This window comes from Rhinoderma darwinii, unplaced genomic scaffold, assembly GCF_050947455.1.
Source record: "Rhinoderma darwinii isolate aRhiDar2 unplaced genomic scaffold, aRhiDar2.hap1 Scaffold_474, whole genome shotgun sequence".
Taxonomy (NCBI): Eukaryota; Metazoa; Chordata; class Amphibia; order Anura; family Rhinodermatidae; genus Rhinoderma; species Rhinoderma darwinii.
In genome coordinates, this window is record NW_027464020.1 from 164,639 (window position 1) to 190,440 (window position 25,802).

At 45.5% G+C, this 25,802-nt stretch overlaps 1 long non-coding RNA gene across 4 annotated transcripts; it reads left to right on the forward strand.

Moving 5' to 3' along the window:
• The first annotated feature begins 1,254 nt into the window (after positions 1 to 1,254).
• On the forward strand, positions 1,255 to 25,802 carry LOC142719271 (uncharacterized). 4 transcript variants are annotated; one of them, XR_012872710.1, is made up of 12 exons: positions 1,255 to 1,438; positions 9,537 to 9,825; positions 11,113 to 11,172; positions 11,733 to 11,792; positions 19,194 to 19,260; positions 20,024 to 20,088; positions 20,668 to 20,799; positions 21,584 to 21,650; positions 21,850 to 21,914; positions 24,619 to 24,735; positions 24,923 to 25,043; positions 25,558 to 25,802. It is a non-coding gene; the product is annotated as an uncharacterized LOC142719271 (long non-coding RNA). The 4 variants fall into 4 exon arrangements; XR_012872709.1 differs by having other exon boundaries at positions 1,260 to 1,438; positions 21,850 to 24,735; positions 24,923 to 25,047; XR_012872707.1 differs by having other exon boundaries at positions 1,261 to 1,438; positions 21,850 to 24,735.

The following is a 25,802-nucleotide window of genomic DNA, read 5'->3' on the forward strand; positions in this document are numbered from 1 at the left end:
ACCAGGTCAGAGAATGCTGTTGATGGGAAGTGCCCAGGTGTGTTTAAATAATGATAACCACTCCCACTAACCTTGAGGGGAGTGGTGTGTTGGGCATGGAAGTAAATGTGTAGTAATAATAAATAAATAATAAAGTACTGTGTATAGTGCACATGTGAGGTATAGGGGACATGACTAAGTGTAGTGTGTAGAAATCAGGGCTGTGAGTGAAACAAAAACGTGAGTGTAGTGTGTAAAACATGGAGGCATAGTGTTTGGATAGTGAGGCACCTAATCTGTGAGTATGGCCTTTTCTGTGGTTTTCCTTACAAGAGTAATAAAACATTCAATTCAAGAACACATAACATAGAATTGCTTCAGGACATCTGCTGACATTTACTTTTTACTTATTAATCTCAAGATGGCTCCTTCAGGCCAAAAGATGGATTCCAACGATCCAAAATGGATGCCTACCATACAAAATGGAGTCCATGCAAAATGTTATCTTTTAAACATATTCTAATCACTTTCACAGCATGCACATGCGTTCCACGCCTCACATGCACTCCACGGTGGAACGCACGTCCATCTTGGCCGATGCGTTCCAACCTATCACGTACGTCCTCCAAGCAGCATACATAAGACCGGAAGTAACTAGGGATTACTAGCGCCCTGAAGAGCGGTAAGCCGCCATATTCAATTGTAAGCTGCGCTACTACAATCGCTATACTAACACTGATTCAGTCCCCAGTACGGTTCAGGTATGTACAGATCATTTTCTACAAAGGTGCCCACATCCTTTGATGCACCTTGTACTCATGGCTTCCCACTCTTCGAGTTGCATGTATTTTATTCATGTATTTCATTTGTGTAATGCATTCTGGGATCACCACTTATAAGTGTTATAACCTACCTGTTAACTACTACGTAGTCCTGTGCTCTTTACTATGCACCTCTACTCTTGCCAATTTGAGTTCAGCTTAAACTTTACATTTAACTTTACATTGATTCCTTAACCCCTGCATAGATCACCGTGTACAAGGGGCACCCCCACTCATCCACATGGAGCAGGGAATACTGGATGTTGACAAATGTACTAATACTAGCCCTAGCCTATATACACATGTACTATTACTACCATTCCCTTTGATATGGCGACTGTTCCAAAGATGTCTGTAACTGTATCTTCCTATACTCTTGTTTTTAACTTTATTTTCTAATTTTGCAAATATTGACCTAGCTTGTATATACAATGTTATATTCAGTCTATGAATGACATGTCCTGTTATGTGTTATATGGTAATTTTCCAAACTCATATGATATGCTATAAATTACATGTATATGTTTCCTCAGTGCCCGACGAAGGTCTCACGACCGAAACGTTGACGTTGCACGTATATCCTCTGGCATTTACCCTGAGAAATAAATTTAAAAAAAATTTTGTTGAACGCAATCAAGGTGTGCGGAATACATTTCTTGACCTATATCTGGTTTGGGACCCTATTTCGAGCACCCGAAGATACTGGTGCTGTCTGAACACAACCAGACTCTGAATCCAGGCGGTTTTTAGAACTGATATTCCAAGTATTTTTGAAGCTTGTTTTGAGGTGTTTTTAATAAAGGGACATGTCACTTTTTTACAAACCATTTTTTTACGTGGTGTTTTTAATTCAGCAGTGAAGAAACACACCTCATATGAACTACACAGTGTATTTTCCTTATGAAAACAATGGGAAGCAGTTTGCAGGTGTATTTCAAGTTAATTCCGGAGCGCAACACGAGCATTTTAGCTCCGAAATACGCCTGAAAATAAGATTTTGATCATGCCCTTAATGTGTAAGCTGGGAATACTCCTTTAAGACCCATTTACATTTATATTATTGTTACAAATGTTATAAATGCACAAAAAGATCAATGTTAAAACAATAGTAAAAAGATTTTGTATCCATAAAAATAGAGGATATCTGTGGTGGCATCTTCATATAAAAATACCTTATGTGCCCGCACAATCACCATGACGTAACTGTAAGTCATGATGGCATAATGTAAGACAATCTGATGTACAGTTATTCCAATGAAGGCTTAAAGGAACAGTGTCATCACAAATAAATTTTTTATATGTTAAAGATGTTAGTGCTTTAATAAAAACGTTTATATTCATTTGTGTGTTTGTGTTTTACTGTTTCTTATTTTTACACTTTTTCTTCCCTATGGGGGCTGCCATTTTTTGTTCCATTTCTGTGTGTGTCGATTAACGACACACACAGACATGGAATACGGCAGCCACAGTCCCATAGGGACTGTGAACGGCTCCCGTCCCATTGACTGCCGTGTACGGCGTCTGTGTGGGAACTGCGCATGCGCCGCTCCCACACAGTCCTATTCGAAATTGGCGCCGTCCGGCGCCATTTTCCTGTGGACCGGAAGTCGCGGCCGGACAGTAATATTACTACTTCCGGTCGCGGCTTCCGGACTTGTGCACATGGAACAGCGGCAGCAAACGGAGCGGACGGGCCGGAGGGAGCCGCGGCGGCAGGAGCAGGTAAGAGATTTCAATGTATGTTAGTGTTTGTGTGTGTTTACTACTGTATGTAAACCTACTACACTGTGGGTTACCTCAAAAAATGGCGACACACAGTGTAGGAGGTTAAACCTTTCAAACCCCTCGTTTATCCCGGCACTAGCCAGGATAAAGGAGGGGGGGATGCTGAGAGCTCACTAGAGCGAGGGCTTTTAACCCAATGTTGCAATGCTGCAATTTTGGGAACTAGCTCCATCTAGTGACCAAAAATGGGTAGTATTATAAATTAGAAAAAATTTATAATATTTCCTGACTCGCGAAAAAAATAAAAAAAATTTGAACAATGTTTAATCACCCACACACTAAATGTTTAATTTTTTAAAAAAAAACATGTTTTTCTGGCAACACATTCCCTTTAAGGGGTTAATGTTATGACTGAACGGTGTATAATCATCAAGGGCATAATAATAGGGGTTGCAAAGGTAAAAGTCTCACTGGGGGCTGGAATATGAGGGGCCAAAAGACAATACTAATATTATAAATGGCACTTAGTCTATCTAAATAGTTGCCTATTGGTCAGTGTCTGTAGCGTCCAGAATAAAAAGAATATGTAATTTCTAAACAAGGTTGTAATAATAGAGACGACCCCTCTTAATGCAGAAGTGACAGTTTTACACACGGATCCAATTTATATAAGTGACACTATTGATGTAATTGTTCTGCAATATGTCAGCTTCTATGTACAGATAAAAACAAGGGGACATATAGAAAAACACCGAAAAAGCCATACTTACAAATGGACACAGCCAGGTCAGAAAGGCCGATGAAGGAGAGTGAGCAGGTGCTTTAAATAATAATAGCCACTCCCAGTAGTCTTGAGGGGAGTGGTGTGTGGTGCATGGGTTGTGTAGTAAAGAATAATAAATGAATAGTGTATGTGCAAGTGTAATAATATAAGTGAAATATAGGGGGCAGTAATGAGTAAAGTGCCTCAATAAAAATAAATGAATAATGAGGTGCAAGTGTGTGAAACATGGAGGGATAGTGTGTAAGTCATGAGGCACAACGTGTAATGCCAGGTAGAAGCCTATTTGTGACGCCTTGATAATTCATAGAGCGGGCTACCCTGCTTCTATGCCAAACAACAACACACCATGCTCTCCCAGCATCAAAGACCCGGCTGTGTCCAAAAGAAGCAAATATAAGTAATAATGAAAAATACCTGGGGTATTAGTGATCAATTTTGGCAAAAAGGACGCAAGCTCGCAATCCACGACAAGGATCCCCAGACTTGCGAGTCCCTAACTCCCTAACTGGAACGAAAAGCTCCTGATGCACAGACAAAACAGATAAAAACAAGGGGACATATATACAAAATATATAAAACAACGAAAAAGGCCATACTTACAAATGGATACAGCCAGGTCAGAAACGCTGATGAAGGGGGGTGAGCAGGTGCTTTAAATAATAATAGCCACTCCCACTAGTCTTGAGGGGAGTGGCGTGTGGTGCATGGGATGTGTAGTAAGAAATAATAAATGAATAGTGTATGTGCAAGTGTAATAATATAAGTGAAATATAGGTGTAAAGGATCTGCCAGGCACAACTTCTGTGTATACGCCCATAGGTAATCAGTCTGCACCTGAGTCTATGCCTCTGAGACTGACTCCATCTTCCACCACTCAGGATGGCAGGCTTAGGAGTGGGAGAGCCTATCGCAGCCTGGCCAGACGGAGCTAGCTCCTGCCCTCTGTCTATTTATACCTGCCTTTCCTGTTCCTCCTTTGCTTGTGATTCTTCTTGTGTGGTTTCCTGGCTCAGCTACAGCTTCTGACTATTTGATCCTGCTCCATACTGACCCTGGCTTACTGGCTACTCTCCTGCTCTGCGTTTGGTACCTCGTTCACTCCTGGTTTGACTCGGCTCGTTCACCATTCTTGTTGCTCACGGTGTTGCCATGGGCAACTGCCCCATTTCCCTTAGCTTTGTGTACCCTTGTCTGTTTGTCTCGTGCACTTACTGAGCGTAGGGACCGCCGCCCAGTTGTACCCGTCGCCTAGGGCGGGTCGTTGCAAGTAGGCAGGGACAGAGTGGCGGGTAGATTAGGGCTCACTTGTCCGTTTCCCTACCCCCATCATTACATAATCACAAGCCCTATACCTAGTCTACCCTGGTCCCTGACACTACTATGGACCCCCTTGAGACCCTGGCTCAGCAAATGCAGGGTCTCTCCCTACAGGTCCAGGCTATGGCTCAGAGGGTCAACCAGCCAGACGCTACCATGGTAGTGCCCCTCACCTCACCTCTTGAACCCCACCTCAAGTTGCCTGACCGGTTCTCAGGGGACCGGAGGACTTTTCTTTCCTTTCGGGAGAGTTGTAGGCTCTACTTTCGCTGAAAGCCCCACTCCTCAGGTTCTGAGAGCCAGCGGGTGGGTATAATTATGTCCCGGCTCCAGGAAGGGCCCCAAGAGTGGGCCTTCTCCTTGGCTCCTGATGCCCCGGAACTTTCCTCCGTTGATTGTTTCTTTTCTGCTCTCGGACTCATTTATGACGAGACTGACAGGACTGCCTTTGCTGAGAGTGAGCTGGTGACCTTACGTCAGGGTAAGAGACCTGTTGAGGAGTATTGTGCTGACTTTAGGAAGTGGTGCGTAGCTTCTCGGTGGAATGACCCTGCCTTAAGGTGCCAGTTTAGGTTGGGCCTGTCGAACGCCCCGAAAGACCTGCTAGTTAGCTATCCCTCTTCTGACTCCCTAGACCAGGTTATGGCTTTAGCGGTACGACTTGACCGACGTATCAGGGAACGACAACTTGAACGTTTTTGTGTTTTCCCCTCTGACTCCCCCATGATGCCTCCCGAGGTCCCGTTGCTTCGCTCTTCCACGGAAGACTCGGAGGTACCTATGCAACTCGGAGCCTCCGTGTCCCCCCGACAACGTAGAGAATTCCGCAGGAAGAATGGTCTCTGCTCCCTAATGGTAGGATATTTAATCTTTCTTGTCCCGAACGTGAAGCCATGAGAGAGTATATCCAGGAATGCCGGGCCAAGGGTTACATTTGCCCCTCTACTTCCCCGGTAGGTGCTGGCTACTTCTTCGTAGGGAAGAAGGATGGTGGTCTTAGGCCATGCATTGACTACCGTAACTTGAATAAGGTCACTGTAAGGAACCATCCCCTTCCTTTGATTCCTGATCTCTTTAATCAGGTTCAGGGGGCCCAATGGTTCTCTAAGTTTGATCTACGGGGGGCGTATAACCTTATCCGCATCAAAGAGGGGGATGAGTGGAAGACTGCGTTTAACACGCCCGAAGGTCATTTCGAATACCTCGTCATGCCCTTTGGGTTGTGTAATGCTCCCGTGGTCTTCCAGAATTTCATAAATTAGATTTTAAGAGATTACCTGGGGGTGTTTCTTGTAGTGTACCTTGATGACATACTGGTGTTTTCCAAGGACTTGTCCTCCCACATTGAGCATGTCAGGAAGGTGCTCCAGGTCCTTCGGGAAAACAAACTGTTTGCGAAAACCGAAAAATGTGTGTTTGGGGTACAGGAGATACTATATTTGGGACAAATCCTCACTCCTCATGAATTCCGCATGGACCCCGCCAAGGTCCAGGCTGTGGCGGAATGGGTCCAACCTGCCTCCCTGAAGGCGTTAGTGTTTCTTGGGGTTCGCTAATTATTACAGGAGATTTATTGCTAACTTCTCGGTCATCGCTAAGCCTCTTACGGACCTCACTCGCAAAGGTGCTGATCTCCTCCACTGGCCTCCTGAGGCTATCCAGGCTTTTGAGGTCCTTAAGAAGTGCTTTATCTCGGCCCCGGTGCTGGTTCAGCCCAACCAAATGGAGCCATTTATCGTGGAAGTTGACGCATCCGAGGTGGGAGTGGGGGCTGTCTTGTACCAGGGTACCAGGTCCCTCACCCATCTCCGTCCCTGTGCCTACTTCTCCAGGAAGTTTTCGCCCACTGAGAGTAACTATGATATTGGCAGCCGCGAACTATTAGCCATTAAATGGGCATTTAAAGAGTGGCGCCACTTCCTGGAGGGGGCTAGGCACCAGGTAACGCTCGATGGGTGCTATTTTTTTATCAGATTTAACTTTTTGGTTACCTATAGGGCTGGGTCTAAAAATATTAAGGCCGATGCTCTGTCGCGTAGCTTCATGGCCAGCCCTCCTTCGGAGGAGGATCCTTCTTGTATTTTGCCTCCTGGTATAATCATTTCTTCTATTGATTCTGATTTAGTCTCTGAAATTTCGGCCGATCAAGTTTCAGCTCCCGGGAACCTTCCTGAGGACAAGCTGTTTGTTCCCCTGCAATTCCGGCTAAGGGTACTTAGGGAGAATCATGACTCCGCACTATCGGGTCATCCAGGCGTCCTGGGTACCAAACACCTCATTGCCAGAAACTATTGGTGGCCTGGGTTGCCTAAAGACGTTAAGGCTTACGTCGCCGCTTGTGAGGTTTGTGCTAGGTCCAAGACTCCCAGGTCCCGACCAGCGGGCTTACTACGTTCTTTGCCCATTCCCCAGAGACCTTGGACCCATATCTCCATGGATTTTTTTCACCGATTTGCCTCCATCTCAAGGCAAGTCGGTGGTGTGGGTTGTAGTAGACCGCTTCAGTAAGATGTGCCACTTTGTGCCCCTCAAGAAACTACCCAATGCCAAGACGTTAGCTACCTTATTTGTCAAACACATCCTGCGTCTCCATGGGGCCCCTGTCAATATTGTTTCGGACAGAGGGGTACAATTTGTTTCATTGTTTTGGAGAGCCTTCTGTAAAAAGTTGGAGATTGATCTGTCCTTCTCCTCTGCCTCCATCCTGAAACTAATGGCCAAACGGAGAGGACTAATCAATCTCTAGAACAATATTTAAGGTGTTTTGTCTCTGACTGTCAATATGATTGGGTCTCATTCATTCCCCTCGCCGAATTTTCCCTTAATAACCGGGTCAGTAACTCGTCAGGGGTCTCACCCTTTTTCTGTAATTTTGGGTTTAATCCACGGTTCTCCTCCGTTTCACCTGGTAGTTCCAACAATCCCGAGGTAGAGGTCGTTCATCGGGAACTGTGCACAGTCTGGGCCCAGGTTCAGAAGAACCTAGAGGCGTCCCAGAGCGTACAAAAAACTCAGGCTTATAGAAGACGGTCTGCTAACCCCTTGTTTATGGTCGGGGATCTGGTGTGGTTATCGTCTAGGAACTTGCGCCTTAAGGTCCCGTCCAAGAAGTTTGCTCCCCGGTTTATTGGGCCGTATAAGGTCATTGAAGTCCTCAATCCTGTATTTTTCCGACTGGAGTTGCCCCCATCTTTTCGAATACACGACGTGTTTCATGCCTCCCTCCTTAAACGCTGCTCCCCGTCCTTGGCTCCCTCGAGGAAACCTCCTGTTCCCGTTCTCACCCCTGAGGGGGTGGAATTCGAGGTGGCCAAGATTGTGGACAGCAAGATGGTCCAAGGCTCCCTTCAGTACCTGGTCCATTGGAGAGGATATGGGCCTGAGGAGAGGACTTGGGTACCCGCCCGGGATGTTCACGCTGGGGTATTGGTCAGGAAGTTCCACCTTCGTTTCCTCAATAAACCAGGTCCACTTAGAAAGGGTCCGGTGGCCCCTCATAAAAGGGTGGTACTGTAAAGGATCTGCCAGGCACAACTTCTGTGTATACGCCCATAGGTAATCAGTCTGCACCTGAGTCTATGCCTCTGAGACTGACTCCATCTTCCACCACTCAGGATGGCAGGCTTAGGAGTGGGAGAGCCTATCGCAGCCTGGCCAGACGGAGCTAGCTCCCGCCCTCTGTCTATTTTTTACCTGCCTTTCCTGTTCCTCCTTTGTTTGTGATTCTTCTCGTGTGGTTTCCTGGCTCAGCTACAGCTTCTGACTATTTGATCCTGCTCCATACTGACCCTGGCTTACTGACTACTCTCCTGCTCTGCGTTTGGTACCTCGTTCACTCCTGGTTTGACTCGGCTCGTTCACCACTCTTGTTGCTCACGGTGTTGCCGTGGGCAACTGCCCCATTTCCCTTAGCTTTGTGTACCCTTGTCTGTTTGTCTCATGCACTTACTGAGCGTAGGGACCGCCGCCCAGTTGTACCCCGTCGCCTAGGGCGGGTCGTTGCAAGTAGGCAGGGACAGAGTGGCGGGTAGATTAGGGCTCACTTGTCCGTTTCCCTACCCCCATCATTTTAATAGGGGGCAGTAATGAGTAAAGTGCCTCAATAGAAATAAATGAATAATGGGGTGCAAGTGTGTGAAACATTTGTAAGTATGGCCTTTTTCTATGTACAGATGTAGAGATCTTTAACTTGACTTAATGTGTTAAATACACAGTGGCAAGAAACTTACATTTCACTTTTTCACTGGTTTTTAATGGCTTAAGTGTTAAGTTACAACGCCGCAGCAAGTTATCAGAGTCAGGATAAAAGCCCTTTTACACTGACCGATTATCGGACAGACTAACGTTCATAGTACGCTCGTTCCCTATAATTGTGTAAACAGGGCACAGCGATCAGCAGATGAACGCGCAAACGCTCGATCATATGCTGATCGTATCGTTTAAAAAAAGTTAAATATTATCGTTGTCGGCAGCACATCTCTCTGTGTAAACAGGGAGACACACTGCCGACATGATAATAATGTATGGGGACGAGCGTTCAGAGTAACGACTGCTCGTCCCCATACATAGCTCTGTGTGACAGGAGCAAATGAGCACCGATCAACGATGTTGGCTGGTGTAAAAGGCCGTTAAGGATTGCTACATCTGTACATGACTTCACACAAACGAACAAGAAGTTTATCTGCTCACCAGGCCGTGCATGTGTCTAATAAACTCTCGGTGTGCGGATAATAGTTTGGTAACTTTATGGAGCATTAAAAATTAGATAATCCAGAACTGAAACGAAATTAAATCAAATATATCCTTTATAAGTATAACAGTTTATATCCATCTAGTAACAGATTACACGTTTCATACATTACATGTTCATAGTCGTAGCCCCTATAATAACACATGTATCTTTCTTCCAGGTCTATAAAACAGCAGTCCCATGTAACATGCCTATATTCAGTGTATACACAGACAGTCTATCCAGGTAGTAGGAGATAATCGATGATGTAACAGATACTGCAGCCACTTATGATGTCACTGATGATGTCATAGACAGTACTAGTCGTTAGGTTCTATGTGCAGCTGGATTACACTCACTTTGCACTTGATATTTGATCAGTGTATCCTACAGCTCATGACTTTTTTGGCTTTTTCTACCATTTCTGGCAATAACATCTGGACCAGGACTGTGATGACTGTGATTGACAGGTAAGACGCAGCATTTTATCAGCTATAATGTCAGTGTTATTAATTATACATGTTACTAAAATATATAGGCTCTAGAAATTCTCATATAAGGCCGGATTCACACTGGACATTACTGCAGCAATTTCTAACCGCACAAACATCTCACCACATATATAATTGTAGAAGGAATTTTGTCGGGGGTTGGGTTATTTTTTTTTAGACAAACAGTTCAAGATCCAGTAACATGTTTCTATTAACGCAAGTAACAACCGAACATGTGGATTTTACATTCAGATTTCAAGGTTTCATATTTCCCCATTAAAGTTACAACTTCCTATTTCCTGAAAATTGCAGCTATCAGTAATGTGTGAATGGAAATGTGAATTCTTAAGTATTTTCTAAAACAGACATGTCAGGAGAGACGTCAGATCCTCTATCATTTTATATGTATGTTCTGTCCTTTGTATAAAATGGTCTTATTTACCTTTTCAATGGGTTTTCCATGACCTTAATATTGATGGCCTATACTTAGGATAGTCCATCAATATCGGATAGTCCATCAATATCAGACGTGGATCTTACTCCTGCCACCCCCATAATCAGAGTAAAGGGGCCACACCCCCCTGTTGGTCAGCCCCATGTTCTCTTTATTGTTTACCAGGCAAAGCTCCATGCATTTGATAGTGGCTGTGCTAAGTATTGCAGCTTAGAGAGCTGCAGTACCAGGCAAAGCCATTACAAAATGTACGGCACTGTGCCTGGTAAGCAGTAAAGGGGCCCCTTCATTCAGCTTGATGTTGGGAGTTGGACCCTCAATGATCTGTTATTGATAGCCTTTTCTAAGGGTTGATCATCAGTATTAAAGTCCCGGAAAACCCCTTCAATGTTCATGTTCCACATTTGCCAGATTACAGAGTATATATGAGGAGGTCACAACCACCACCTCCTTCACCAACTAACTCTGCCATGGGGCATACCGCTGAGGTATTTTCTATAGACAATAATATAAGAGGATTAATATAAAGTGCTATAGTAAGAAGAATGATATTATTGTATGTTATTGCACATTTCAGGCTACAGTGAATATAAACTCTGTATGTATATGGCAGTAGATGTATCCTCAAGGCCAGGAAGCTGTAGCATAAGCCTCCATAGGGAGGTTTACATTTGCTTACTCATAGAAGATGTTGCTGTTAGACTTTCACTGAGATGGATCTAATAGATGCTAATAATATACTTATAGACAGATGTAAACTGAATTTGTGGGTATTGACTTTTATATGATATTCTCCCATATTGTCTCAACAGGTCATGGCACAAGACCCAGAGCCACAACTTCCTGGGAAGTGCCTTGAATACAGTAAACAGGTCAGATTTATTTTTTCATTCATATTACTTATTATGTGTATTTCATTGCTTCATTCTGTTTAATTAAACAAACATCTTACTAATAGAATATCTGATTCTGTAAACCGGATAAACCAGACTGGTTATATTCTATCTATCTATCTATCTATCTATCTATCTATCTATCTATCTATCTATCTATCTATCTATCTATCTATCTATCTATCTATCTATCTATCTATCTATCTATCTATCTATCTATCTATCTATCTATCTATCCTCTTTGGTATCTATTAAGGGTCCAGGTCCTCACAAACTTATCCAAAAGATAAAATATTTGAGTATAAAACTGAACCTGCAATTTAAGCTTTATTCATGAACTCATTGAGTGAATATGCGATGGTGAAAGTAGCGACTCCCCATAACTCCCCAACAACAGTTCACACTTTTACATATGGCTGATTCCGCTCCTTCATGTGATTTAGGCAGAATGGTAACTTCTAACACTTGGAGGCAGCGATAGTTATCAGAGTCTAAAGGGGAAACCAAGTATCTCACCTTTTGTATTTTATTCTCAACAGATCCCTCGATTTGTCCCAGAAGTGCTGGTGCCGGCGCAGTGTCCTGAATACAACACTCAGGTATTGATCTATCTTTCCTTTAATTTACCTTTCATGATTATTACTCATAAACATCCCAAATTATCTGGTCAGAAAACAGATGGGACTCCTTCATGTCATATAAGCAGATAGATACCTGGCACTTGGAGGCAGTCATAGTTATCATGAATACTCTTAGTCTTTTGACACCAAGGTGTTCACCAAACATAATCCTACTCATGGATACAGAGCTATACATAGAACATAGGGGACCCAAACCAAAGATCAAGCAGGACCCTCAATTATGGTGCCCAAATTTAGCTACTGAGGACAGAAGGGCGTGATGTTTGTTTACCTCTCCATTTCCTTCCCATGACCTTTGGGCCAGTTCCCCACCGCCTTGGTTCCTAACAATGTAGTTTCTCTGGAGAGAGGAGTCCTGCGTAGGTTGTCACCACCAAGCCGCAAAGAGGGTAGGACAAACCTGGGCCCATATAAGCCGGTGTATCTCTATGCATGTGCGCCCGTGCTTGACTATTTTCATTAAAAGATAATACAAGGAATTTTCACGCTGATAAGTTGTCACCTACATCAATATCTGCGACCTGAAAATCTCCTTAAGCCGTGTTCACCCGTTACCATTAATTACATTTTTTTGTGAAAATGAAAGCAAAAACCGTGAATTGACCATGTTTCACTTTGCGTTTTGGCACAAATTATCGCAGTTTTTCTATGCATTTTTATCATACAACAATTATAGGCCATGTCCCTAAAAATTCTGAAACTATCAGCACTGATTGTATAGTATCAGACCATGGCCAATGACAAAAGGAAATAGCAGCACGCAGTTGTCAATTTCTTCTTACATTTCCAGGAGTAATTGTAATGGCAGGAAGGAGGTGAAGGGAAGTGAGCCCTAATCTACCCACCGCCCTGTCCCTGCCTACTTGCAACGACCCGCCCTAGGCGACGAGGTACAACTGGGCGGCGGTCCCTACGCTGGCTAAGTGCACAGGAAGACAAACAGGGAACACGCAAGGGAAGGGGCAATAGCCACGGAACGCCACGAGGAAACGGGGCGGCGAACGAACAGTCAGGACCAGGACGAAGTGAGTACACCCGAGCAGGCACGGAGACAGAAGCAAGCCAGGGCAAGCAAGCAGGTCAAGCAGAACTGCAGCAAGGCAGAAGCACGGCAGAAGCAGGCTGGAGCAAGCAGCAGTGGGGCCAGGAATCCAAAAGAATTACAAGCACTGAGGGAGAGCACAGGGCAGGTAATAAAGGGCAGGGGGCGGAGCTAACTCCGAGAGACCAGGCCGCGATAGGCTCTCCCACTCCTGAGCCTGCCACCCTGGTTGGTGGGAGATGGTGTCAGTCGAGCAGGTCTGGCCTCAGGTGTGGATTGATTAATCCCAGGAGTATAGCTAGATGAAGTACCTGGCAGATCCCTAACAGTACTCCCCCTTTTATGAGGGGCCACCGGACCCTTACTAAGGGGACCCGGTTTAGTGGGGAAGAGGAGGTGGAACCTCCTGATCAATACCCCAGCGTGAACATCACGGGCAGGTACCCAAGTCCTCTCCTCCGGCCCGTATCCTCTCCAATGGACCAGGTACTGGAGGGAGCCCTGGACCATCCTACTGTCCATAATCTTGGCCACCTCGAATTCCACCCCCTCAGGGGTGAGAACGGGAACAGGAGGTATCCTCGAGGGGGACCAGGACGGGGAGCAGCGTTTAAGGAGGGAGGCATGGAAGACGTCATGTATGCGAAAGGATGGGGGGAGCTCCAGACGGAAGGATACAGGGTTGAGGACTTCAATGATCTTATAAGGTCCAATAAATCGGGGAGCAAACTTCCTGGACGGGACCTTAAGGCGCAAGTTCCTGGACGACAACCAGACCAAATCCCCGACGACAAACCGGGGGTTAGCAGAACGTCTACTATCCGCCTGAATCTTTTGTGCGCTCTGGGACGCCTCTAGGTTCTTCTGAACCTGGGCCCAGACAGTGCACAGTTCCCGATGAACCTCCTCTACCTCAGGATTATTGGAACAACCAGGGGAGACGGAGGAGAACCTTGGGTTAAACCCGAAATTACAGAAAAACGGGGAGACCCCTGACGAGTTACTGACCCGGTTATTCAGGGAAAATTCAGCAAGGGGAAGGAATGAGACCCAATCGAATTGACAGTCAGAGATGAAACACCTTAAATATTGTTCCAGGGATTGGTTGGTCCTTTCCGTTTGGCCATTAGTTTCGGGATGGAAGGCGGAGGAGAAGGACAGATCAATCTCCAACTTTTTACAAAAAGCTCTCCAAAATAAGGAAACAAATTGTACCCCTCTGTCAGAAACGATATTGACTGGGGCCCCATGGAGACGCAGGATGTGTTTCACAAACAAAGAAGCTAACGTCTTGGCGTTAGGTAGCTTCTTAAGGGGCACAAAGTGGCACATCTTGCTGAAGCGGTCGACTACCACCCACACCACCGACTTGCCCTGAGATGGAGGCAAATCGGTGATAAAATCCATGGAGATATGGGTCCAAGGTCTCTGGGGAATGGGCAAGGAACGTAGTAGGCCCGCAGGTCGGGACCTAGGGGTTTTGGACCTAGCGCAAACCTCACAAGCGGCGACGTAAGCCCTAACATCTTTAGGCAACCCAGGCCACCAATAGTTTCTGGTAATGAGGTGTTTGGTGCCCAAGATGCCAGGATGACCAGATAGAGCGGAGTCATGGTTTTCCCTGAGTACCCTCAGCCGGTATTGCAGGGGAACAAACAGTTTGTCCCCAGGGACGTTCCCGGGAGCTGGACCCTGATCAGCCGCGATATCAGAAGCTAAATCAGAATCCGTGGCAGAGACGATTATACCAGGGGGTAAAATACAAGCGGGATCCTTCTCGGAAGGAGGATTGGCCATGAAACTACGTGACAGAGCGTCAGCCTTAATATTCTTGGACCCAGCCCTATAGGTAACCAAGAAATTAAATCTGGTAAAGAATAGTGCCCACCGAGCTTGTCTAGGATTAAGCCTCCGGGCCGATTCTAGGAAAACCAGATTCTTGTGATCCGTAAGGACCGTTACCTGGTGTCTGGCCCCCTCCAGGAAGTGCCGCCACTCCTCAAAAGCCCATTTAATGGCTAGAAGTTCGCGGTTACCAATATCATAGTTACTCTCCGTGGGCGAAAACTTCCTAGAGAAGTAAGCACAGGGGCGGAGATGGGTGAGGGAGCTGGTACCCTGGGACAAGACGGCCCCCACTCCCACCTCGGAAGCGTCAACCTCCACAATAAATGGCTCCTCTTGGTTGGGCTGAATCAGCACGGGGGCCGAGATAAAGCACTTCTTGAGAGTCTCAAAGGCCTGGACGGCCTCAGGGGGCCAATGGAGGACATCGGCACCCTTGCGGGTAAGGTCCGTAAGAGGCTTAGCGACGACCGAGAAGTTGGCAATAAATCTCCTGTAATAGTTGGCGAACCCTAAAAAACACTGTAACGCCTTAAGGGAGGCAGGTTGGACCCATTCCGCCACAGCCTGAACCTTGGCAGGGTCCATGCGGAATTCATGAGGAGTGAGGATTTGCCCTAAAAATGGTATCTCCTGTACCCCAAAGACACATTTTTCAGTCTTAGCAAACAGATTATTCTCCCGAAGGACCTGGAGCACCTTCCTGACATGCTCCACGTGGGAGGACCAGTCCTTGGAAAACACCAGTATGTCATCAAGGTACACAACAAGAAAATTACCCAGGTACTCTCTCAGGATTTCATTAATAAAATTCTGGAAGACAGCAGGGGCATTACACAACCCAAAGGGCATGACCAGGTATTCGAAATGACCCTCGGGTGTGTTGAACGCAGTTTTCCACTCATCCCCCTCTTTGATGCGGATAAGGTTATATGCCCCCCGTAGATCGAACTTAGAAAACCATTGGGCTCCCTGAACCTGATTAAAAAGATCCGGAATCAAAGGAAGTGGGTACTGGTTCCTTACGGTGACCTTATTCAGGTTACGATAATCAATGCACGGCCTAAGACCACCATCCTTCTTCCCCACGAAGAAGAAGCCAGCACCTACAGGAGAAGTCGAGGGGCGAATGAAACCCTTGGCCAGGCATTCTTGGATATACACCCTCATCGCTTCACGTTCAGGACATGAAAGATTAAATATCCTACCCTTAGGAAGCTTGGCACCAGGCACCAAATCGATAGCGCAATCGTAATCTCTATGGGGGGGCAACACCTCGGAGGCCTCCTTAGAAAACACATCGGCGAAGTCCTGAACAAACTCAGGAAGCGTGTTTACCTCCTCCCGGGGAGAAATAGAGTTAACAGAAAGACATGACATAAGACATTCATTACCCCATTTGGTGAGATCCCCAGTATTCCAATCAAATGTGGGATTATGCAACTGCAACCAGGGAAGACCTAATACCAGATCAGACGATAATCCCTGCATCACCAGTACAGAGCACTGCTCCAAATGCATGGAGCCAACCAGGAGTTCAAAAACAGGAGTATGCTGAGTAAAATAACCATTAGCAAGGGGGGTTGAGTCGATTCCTACTACAGGGATGGGATAAGGTAAATCAATACAAGGCATCTTTAGAGACATAGCAAAATCCACAGACATGATATTAGCAGATGAGCCAGAATCCACGAAAGCACTGCCCGTGGCAGACCGGCCAGCAAACGAGACCTGAAAGGGAAGCAAAATTTTATTGCGTTTCACATTAACGGGAAATACCTGTGCGCCCAAGTGACCTCCCCGATGATCACTTAGGCGCGGAAGTTTTCCGGCTTCTTATTCTTGCGCCTGGGACAGGTGTTCAGTAGATGCTTGTCGTCCCCACAGTAGAAGCAGAGACCATTCATTCTGCGAAACTCTCTACGTTGTCGAGGGGACATGGAGGCCCCGAGTTGCATAGGTACCTCCGAGTCCTCCGTGGAGGGGCGAGGAGACGGGACCTCGGGGGGAATCGCAGAAAAGTCAGAGGGGAGCACACTGAAGCGTTCTAGCTGACGTTCCCTGAGACGTCGGTCAAGTCGTACTGCTAGGGCCATAACCTGGTCAAGGGAGTCAGGCGAGGGGTAGCTAACCAGCAGATCCTTCAGGGCGTCAGATAATCCTAACCTAAACTGGCACCTTAGGGCCGGATCGTTCCACTGAGAAGCTACGCACCACTTCCTAAAATCAGAACAGTATTCCTCAACCGGTCTCCTACCCTGACGTAAGGTCACCAGCTGACTCTCGGCTAAAGCAGTCCTGTCAGTCTCGTCGTAAATGAGTCCGAGGGCAGAGAAAAAACGATCAACAGAGGAAAGTTCAGGGGCGTCAGGAGCCAAGGAGAAGGCCCACTCTTGGGGCCCTTCCTGGAGTCGGGATATGATGATACCCACCCGCTGGTTCTCGGAACCTGAGGAGTGGGGCTTTAGGCGGAAATACAGTCTGCAACTCTCCCGGAAGGAGAGAAACGTCTTACGGTCCCCTGAAAACCGCTCAGGTAACTTGAGGTCGGGTTCTAGAGGTGAGGTGAGGGGTACTACTAAAGCAGCGTCACCCTGATTGACCCTTTGGGCCAGGGCCTGGACCTGTAGGGAGAGGCCCTGCATCTGCTGGGTCAGGGTCTCAAGGGGGTCCATGATAGCGTCAGCGTAGGAGAAATGGTAGACTAGGTAAGGGCTTGTAATTATGTAATGGCAGGAAGGAGGTGAAGGGAAGTGAGCCCTAATCTACCCACCGCCCTGTCCCTGCCTACTTGCAACGACCCGCCCTAGGCGACGAGGTACAACTGGGCGGCGGTCCCTACGCTGGCTAAGTGCACAGGAAGACAAACAGGGAACACGCAAGGGAAGGGGCAATAGCCACGGAACGCCACGAGGAAACGGGGCGGCGAACGAACAGTCAGGACCAGGACGAAGTGAGTACACCCGAGCAGGCACGGAGACAGAAGCAAGCCAGGGCAAGCAAGCAGGTCAAGCAGAACTGCAGCAAGGCAGAAGCACGGCAGAAGCAGGCTGGAGCAAGCAGCAGTGGGGCCAGGAATCCAAAAGAATTACAAGCACTGAGGGAGAGCACAGGGCAGGTAATAAAGGGCAGGGGGCGGAGCTAACTCCGAGAGACCAGGCCGCGATAGGCTCTCCCACTCCTGAGCCTGCCACCCTGGTTGGTGGGAGATGGTGTCAGTCGAGCAGGTCTGGCCTCAGGTGTGGATTGATTAATCCCAGGAGTATAGCTAGATGAAGTACCTGGCAGATCCCTAACAGTAATAAAAGAGGAACCGCACAGTGAGGAGCTCTATCATGGTCTCAGGTCCAGGTGTAGGCGGGCTGCTCAAAGAATACAGAGAGCGCCCAACTAATGCCTAGGATATATAGTAGGAGAGTCCAAGGTAAGTCCTGAATATTTCTTGTATCTCTGCACACACGTTGTATCACATATTTACTGGCTGGATGGTTTATAACAATAATGGATATTTTCTCTGGTACTGAAATCCAGGAACCCAGTTTAATTTATCTCACATTGTCCCTCAGAAAATAAGGTTGTTCTGCCTAATATTTCCCCGCTTCAATGCTGGGGGTGGTAGAGGGAAGAATAGAAAAAAATGCCCGTCACAAAATATAGTGACTTCTTATTACTGACAAGCTACAAACCTGTAATATATTAGGAAAAGACCAAGAACCTGGAAATCTGATGAAGTCAACTATGGATCCAGACTAAGCTGCCACCTAAACTTATTTGTCGTCAGCAAACTTGGTGCATGCCCAGTATATTCATTACATGTATCCACATTATATGTGTCCAGAGACACCACAAAAGAAAAAGAGAATCAGAAACTCCACATTTCTCTATAGTTTCCCTTTAAGTTCTGGTTTATATAGAGATATAACTTTAAGCTCCTGGGCCTTGATGCCAAATCTATATCAGGTCCTGCCAACTATCATATACCATATATAATCTACACTCCCACAGACAGAAGAGACTGGTTTTATGGAAAATGGGCTCCTGGGCAACAAGCAATGTAGGCTCGCACCCACTAGGTCATCTTTTTATATTGTTTTTTTTTACATTTATCTGGTGGTCTAAGGCTGTGAAAGGGTTCAGTGTAAATTCACTGGTTTAAGGCAGTAAAGGGATTATTTTTACATTACCTGGCGGTCGAGGGCAGTCAAGCTAGAAGATGGGGGCACTGCAGATTTGCCCAGATTGCGACCCCCTTATGCATGTCATGGACACCAGGGCCTCTGTGTGACTGGTTGCAACCTCTTCACCCCTATAGTTATGTTCCCTGGGTTTACACTAACATTACAAAATGTGTTCAATGTCTGACTCGCCCTGTGATAGAAAATGAAATGTGTGAAAGTAAATATATTATTATTCGTTTTAGATATGTGGTTATTTTATATATATATGTTTTAAACCCATTATGTATTTTACAGACATTTATAACATCTGAATATGTGGCACCAGTGACAGCCGACATGCTAGAAGATCCACTGTATATATGTAAGTATTTTAGCAAATAACAACCTATAGAAATTCTATAATCTGATGTCATCCAGAATGTTCCTATAGAGACACATGACAAGACTGTGGGAACAAATTCTCTAATGTTACAGACCTGTCAACCAGGGCCGGCCTTAGGGGTGTGCGACCTGTGCGGTTACACTGGGTGCATTACCTGTCACTACTGAATGGGGCACTGCTGGCATTGATGTCTTGAGCACCCAGGGCCTGCACACCTAATCCCTCAGTTGGTGCAAAAACCTAAGGAAAGGGCACTGCTCAGGATGCGGATACATTCCCTTGATAATGGATTACATTACAGTGTGGCAGACAATATCTGTCTGGCGGTGTTATTTGGGCACTGTATGATTGCATTATTTGAGTACTATATTGTACTCAAAGCTGAATTCACACGCTGCAGATTTGCTGCGCGGCAAAATTCACAAGTGTTACAGATGTATTTTACTGCAACTCTGTATTATTATAGAAATGCTCCATAAAGAAGATATTATGATACTAGAAATATATAAGGGACTTGTTATTTAGGTAATTTCCTAATACACCGTTGGCTTATGGGGGAGCACACAGCGCACACAGTGTCTACATTACCAGTACTGCAGTCTGTGCGCCACCATACAGGTCCGTCCACATGAAATTGCTGTGTACATGAGCCCTAATGTACATTTCCTTCATTGTTGGGTGGTCTATACTGAGCACACGTCTGTCTGAAGATTTAACTCTACACAATTATCCTTTTTTCCAGAACACCTTAAGATCGGCTGCCTGCTGCCAGGGGGACTCTCCGAAGCAATATCTCATCTATACAAGGTGCGTCTATCATTAGTTACTATATGCAGTATCCACCAATACCCTCCACAGTTAGAATGACACTTTTTTATGCCCTGGGTAGGAATGCCTCTTTTGTATGCCTCCACAGTAAGGAAGCCCCCTTTTGTAAGCCTCCACTAAGTATTTTTATGCCCCTATTAATAGCGCCCCCTTTGCGCCACAAAAATAAAAAATAATACTCACCTAATAGACAAAGAACTTGGTCAGACATTCTGCTTCCTATGAAATCAGTGGCCTGGCGCATACGATGTAATTTAGTGACGTCATCGCGCTGGGCCGCTGACGTCATCAGCATACTCCCAGTGCCTCGTAGGCTACAGGCCTGAACTAGGCCATGGCCTACGAAATCATACGGCAGAGCAGGAACACAATGGCTCCCTGCGCCGTCATGGTTTGTCCAATTTCAGGGGCATATGGGGCCCCATCGCTGGGCCCCGGGCAGTCACCCCATTAACACCTTTGGTAATCCGCCACTGGTTGGGGTCAGGTCTCTGCTCTAGATAAAAATGTTTCCATTGATTGGGATTTGTACTAATACATTGTCCCTCTTACTCCTAGCATTAATTCCTCATAAGAGTTGATGACAACCACACGTCCCAGGAGGGCAAGTCAAAGAATAAGCAGAGCCCTCCACCTCACATCACATAAGGTTCTACATTCAGCCAGACGTATTCAGTAGGAGAGTCCAAGGTCAGTGTATTTTATTTCCTGCATCTCTACACGATCACACAGGGCGCATTACTGGTCAATACTGAAGGGGGCACCACCACCATAGATACACAGAGCACCCACAGCTTGTACTCCCGATCCAGCACTTTGTACTCAAATCTAAAAAAACACAAAAACATGCAATCCCTAGTTGTTATAATTGTTATTTAGGCACTATATGATTACATTATTTGGGTACAACATGGTACATCATAAGTGGGAGGGGGCCCATAGAAGATACTGCACAGGACATCAATAAACCTAAGGTCGGCCCTGGATGTAACATAATAACTGCAGCAGTAACATGCCGTCCACACTGACATGACCGCTGTGGTCTAGTAAGCAAAGACAACAGAACCACCAGCGCAGGAGCCACAGGAATATAGAAGATGAGTAGTGACTATTCGTTATTGTTAGCCATATATATACTGAGGTTTGTAGAACTGTCAGAAAAACCTAATACCCCATGTTCTACTCTCTCGACTCCAGTCCAAAAGACTCCACAATAGACAAATTAGATGTATTCCATTAAGGATAAGTTTATATAGGAGAATAACAATAAGCTCCTGGTCCCGGATATAAAATCTATATCCTGGTCCTCTAACTATTATGTGCCATTATACTGCTGGTGTTATTTGTGTGGCAGAGGGGCATTGGACTCGTCGTGTGATAGAAAATTAAATGTGTGAAAGTAAATATATTATTATTCATTATAGATATGGCGTTATTTTATGTATGTGCATTAAACCCATTATGTATTTTACAGACATTTATAACATCTGAATATGTGGCACCAGTGACAGCCGACATGCTAGAAGATCCACTGTATATATGTAAGTATTAAAGCAAATAACCTATAGAAATTCTATAATCTAATGTCATCCAGAATGTTCCTATAGAGACACATGACAAGCAAGACTGTGGGAACAAATACCCCAATGTTGTCAATAGGCTGAACATATATTTGTTGATATGATGAACTATACCAGGCACACGTCATAATATATTTACAATTTAAACTTTTTGTTCCAGAAATACTTAAGATCGGCTGCCTGCTGCCAGGGGGACTCTCTGAAGCAATATTTAATCTATATGCGGTATGTCCATCATTACTTACTATATACAGTACCCGCTAGTAGCTCTTTGCACTGAAAAAGTCATGAACGGGCAAAATTCCCATAAGAAACCACAAGGAGGGCCATGTGGCCCCCACGAAGAGAGGGGTAGTAGTGGGAAGTCTTAGATAGTTGGCAGGGATAGGGATAGTGTAGGTAATGTTTTTGTTTTTTTTTCTAAATGGAGCTGTCCACATGTCTGGGAGTGCCGAGTAGTCTACGGGGAAAGGTATTGGCCTGAAGATAGATGCAAAGACCATTAGTTGAGGGGATTAGGGGTGGAGTAGCGTAGCGAGATTTAAGGCAGGGGCTCCTTGCCAAGAACATTTGCAACTCATCAAGACCTGGTACAAGCATTCGCAAGCGCTTGGGGAGAAGTAGCGTGAGAGTCAGGATGCCGGCGGCTGCTGCAACTACTTGCAGTGGACACATTAGTGCCTTTGATCTCACAGCGCCATTGGTGAAAGTTCGGTAGCCCTAATTTAGGCCTACTCTATTAAATCACAACTGGAGGTGGCCATACCACAGAAATGAAATAGACAAGGAGTTGAGTAAGTTACATTATCCAGTCATTATCTGCAGACATGGGTGACAATGGATGCTGGCAGAATGTTTTTATATTTATAAGACTCAAGCAGAAAGCAGTGGAAGGGGTCAGGATATCGCCACATATAGAGGGTCCACAAGTCATGCAGCACATGATGAGATACGTCTATGATTAGTTACTATATACAGTACCCGCCGGTCAATCTCTACACTTAACATCAATCCAGATGTGTCCTCTATTTTTCTGATTTGTAAATGTATTGAGCTGACAGCAGCTAAAGATAGGAGGGCAACCTACCTGCAACATATTGCCCCAAACGGGGACATACATAGACACCAGAGGGCCCCTGTAAAAGAACAGTATATGAGCCTTAGCTCTCCAACCATATATCATCTCCCATATCATAGAGTATCCCCTTATGTCTCTCCATCCTCCAGTAATTGTGAGCTATGAAATTCATTGTCTCAATGCTTTACATGCAATCTGACAGTAGGATGCTACTAGCTACTTTTAGGGTGATAGTGGACCCCCTTACCTGCTGGATCCCAATGCAGCTGCCCGGGTCTCACATATGGTATGTCCACCCATGATTTATGTGAGAAAGTCCAATGGGAAAAGCCCTCTGATAAGTTAAAAGATGGTTGCCCATTAGGCCTATGCATTTAATAGCCACTGATTTCATGTTGTGTAACCGCTGAGGGGTTATATTATATAATACTGTATATTGTAATGCCGTGGTGAAGAAAAGGTACAGGGTTCAGGAGCCTTCTCTACTACTTAGTGTAACAGCGCTTGGCACTTGTGCCAAGTATTCCACACTTAGCCCCAAACTTTGCTAGCAGTCAGGGGAGACACTGCTCACCTAACGGTTGTCATTACTACAAGTAATAAAAGCGAGCGGCAGAAAGCGGACCTATCCATGCTACCCGTCACCCTGGGGTCCACAGCGTTTAGCTGCAGGATTATAGGGGTATGGGTGGCAGGACTTCTAGTATAGTTACTCTCTGTATCTATTTGTGAATATGTGTATGAACCCTCTCAGAGACCCCATAATAGTTTACTGTTGTGATGCTCTATGTTCTGCCAATGACCTTAGATTAAAATCCTCCATAATCCGAAGCTCCCACTCTTTTGTCCAAGATTTTTCTCGCACTGCACCGTCCTCTGGAATGCGCTACCGCAGACAATCAGATTAATTCCCAATATCCACAGTTTTAAACGTGTCCTGAAAACAAATCTTTTTGGACAAGCCTATAACATTCCCTAATCAGACTCCTTTCCTTGGCCCCATTAGTCCTCAGAAAAAGATTCCTTCACACTCCTTGCACCGTACTGAATTTCATGTCCGTTATACACGGATACTGGCTGGTGACCGGCTAATGCAGACTTATGTGTACTACCCCATGCGTATAAAAGATGTCTGGACCATTGTACTGAACAAACACTTTTACACTTTGTGTCTCCCTTATTTCCTCATAGATTGTAAGCTCTTGCGAGCAGGGTCCTCAATCCTCCTGTCTGAATTGTAAACTAGCTTTGTCACTATGTAATGTCTGATATTGTCTGTTTATGTTCCCTCTAAATTGTAAAGTGCTGCGTAATATGTTGGCGTTATATAAATAAAGATTATTATTATTATTATTAAGGTGGGCCATGTGGCCCCCAGGAAGGGGCAGTGGTAGGGAAGTATGAAGAGTTTGGTAGGAATAGGCATAGTGTAGGCTAGGTTTTTTTTTTCGTTCAAAATGGAGGTTTGTACTTGAAGATTAGGTGTAAGATAATTGTGTGAGGGGATTAGGGGTGCAGTAGAGGTAATTGGTTGAGGGGATTAGGGGTGGAGTAGTGTAGGGGGATTTTAGTCAGGGTTGCCCTGCCTAAAAAGTTTGCGACACATCAAGGCCTTGAGGAGGTGGGAACTAGGGTGCTGGCGGCTACTGTAGTTCCTTGCACGTCAAGTTCAAAGCACCACAGGCTGGAAGTTCAGTCGGCTTTATTTGGGCCTGCTATTTCAATGTGAAACTGGAGGTGGCCATAGGACTACGATTCAATAAACAAGTAGTTGAGTGAGTTGTGTTATCCAGTCACGGTCTTCAGGCATGGGTGACAATGAATACTGGCAGAAGGTTTTTATATTTCCAGGAATCTGCAAAAAGCAGCAAAACGGACCAGGATATCGCCACGTATGGAGCCCCCACAAGTCATGCAACACAAGGGCTGTTTGGCTGGAAATGTCCTAGCATCGTAGAAACAAGGCAGGTATGAGTATAAGCCTAGCAAAAATTTGAGGGAACATGGCAGGATGATGGGCAAAATGCTAGGGCCCTTGTGCAGGGTTCCTGAGAGGGTGAGGGCAGCATGATCCCAGGAGGTCCTCATAGTCTGAACATGGGGGTTGCCAAAATGTTTACAACACAGGGTACTGTCATAATGTTTGTAATTACAGGAGCAGTTTTTTGGATCGTGAAGAGCAGCAGAGAAAGTAATTCACTACAGGACCACTGGAAGGACAGGTGACAATATGACTTGTAGTGAAGCAATGGAAGAAGAAGGCATGGCAACAGCAGGTGGGTGAGTCTGATTCTGATCTGTCAGATGATTATGAGTGGTCTAATGTTGAGGATAGTAGGGCTGATGGGCAAGATGTTGAAGATGCTGAACAAATGTTCAAACAGGATGAAAGAAGAAGGTAAAAGCAAGTAAAAACATTCCGGACAATGGTATCAAAAGTATCTGGAAGGGCTTCGGGGAAATAGGAACAAGGGTGCCGGCAGCTGCTGCAGCTCCTTGTCAAGGGAAAAAGAGGCAGATGAGGTTATTAGAGATTGGGTGAAGGGATTTTTTTTTTAAATATTGCAGTGTTATGGGGGTGAAGCAGGGCCCCCTTTTTAATCAGATGCCAATAAAAAGGAATGATGCCCATAAAGAAGGCTAAGTATATAATAAACTATATCTATTGCATCTAAATGAATCATCAGTTAACGATGTAATAGACAAGTAGTTGAGTGAATTGCATTACTCAGGCAGGAGTTGCAGGCATGGGTGACGATGGATATTTGCACTGTGTTTTTGTGCCTACAGGACTCAAGCGGGAAGCAGTGAAAGGGGCCAGGATAACGCCACACATAAAGCATCCAGAATTCATGCAGCACAAGTACTTGGACTTGGGATGTAATAGACTGTTCGGAAGCCATTTGTTGGCGAGGAAGGCAGTTGGCGTTCGAAACGCGTATGCGGTTTTGTATCACCACTTCACGAGTTGTGGTTTAAGAAGTTTGTTTCTAATAAAGTCCAAAGATTGGATCGCTAGACCATATTTTCTACTG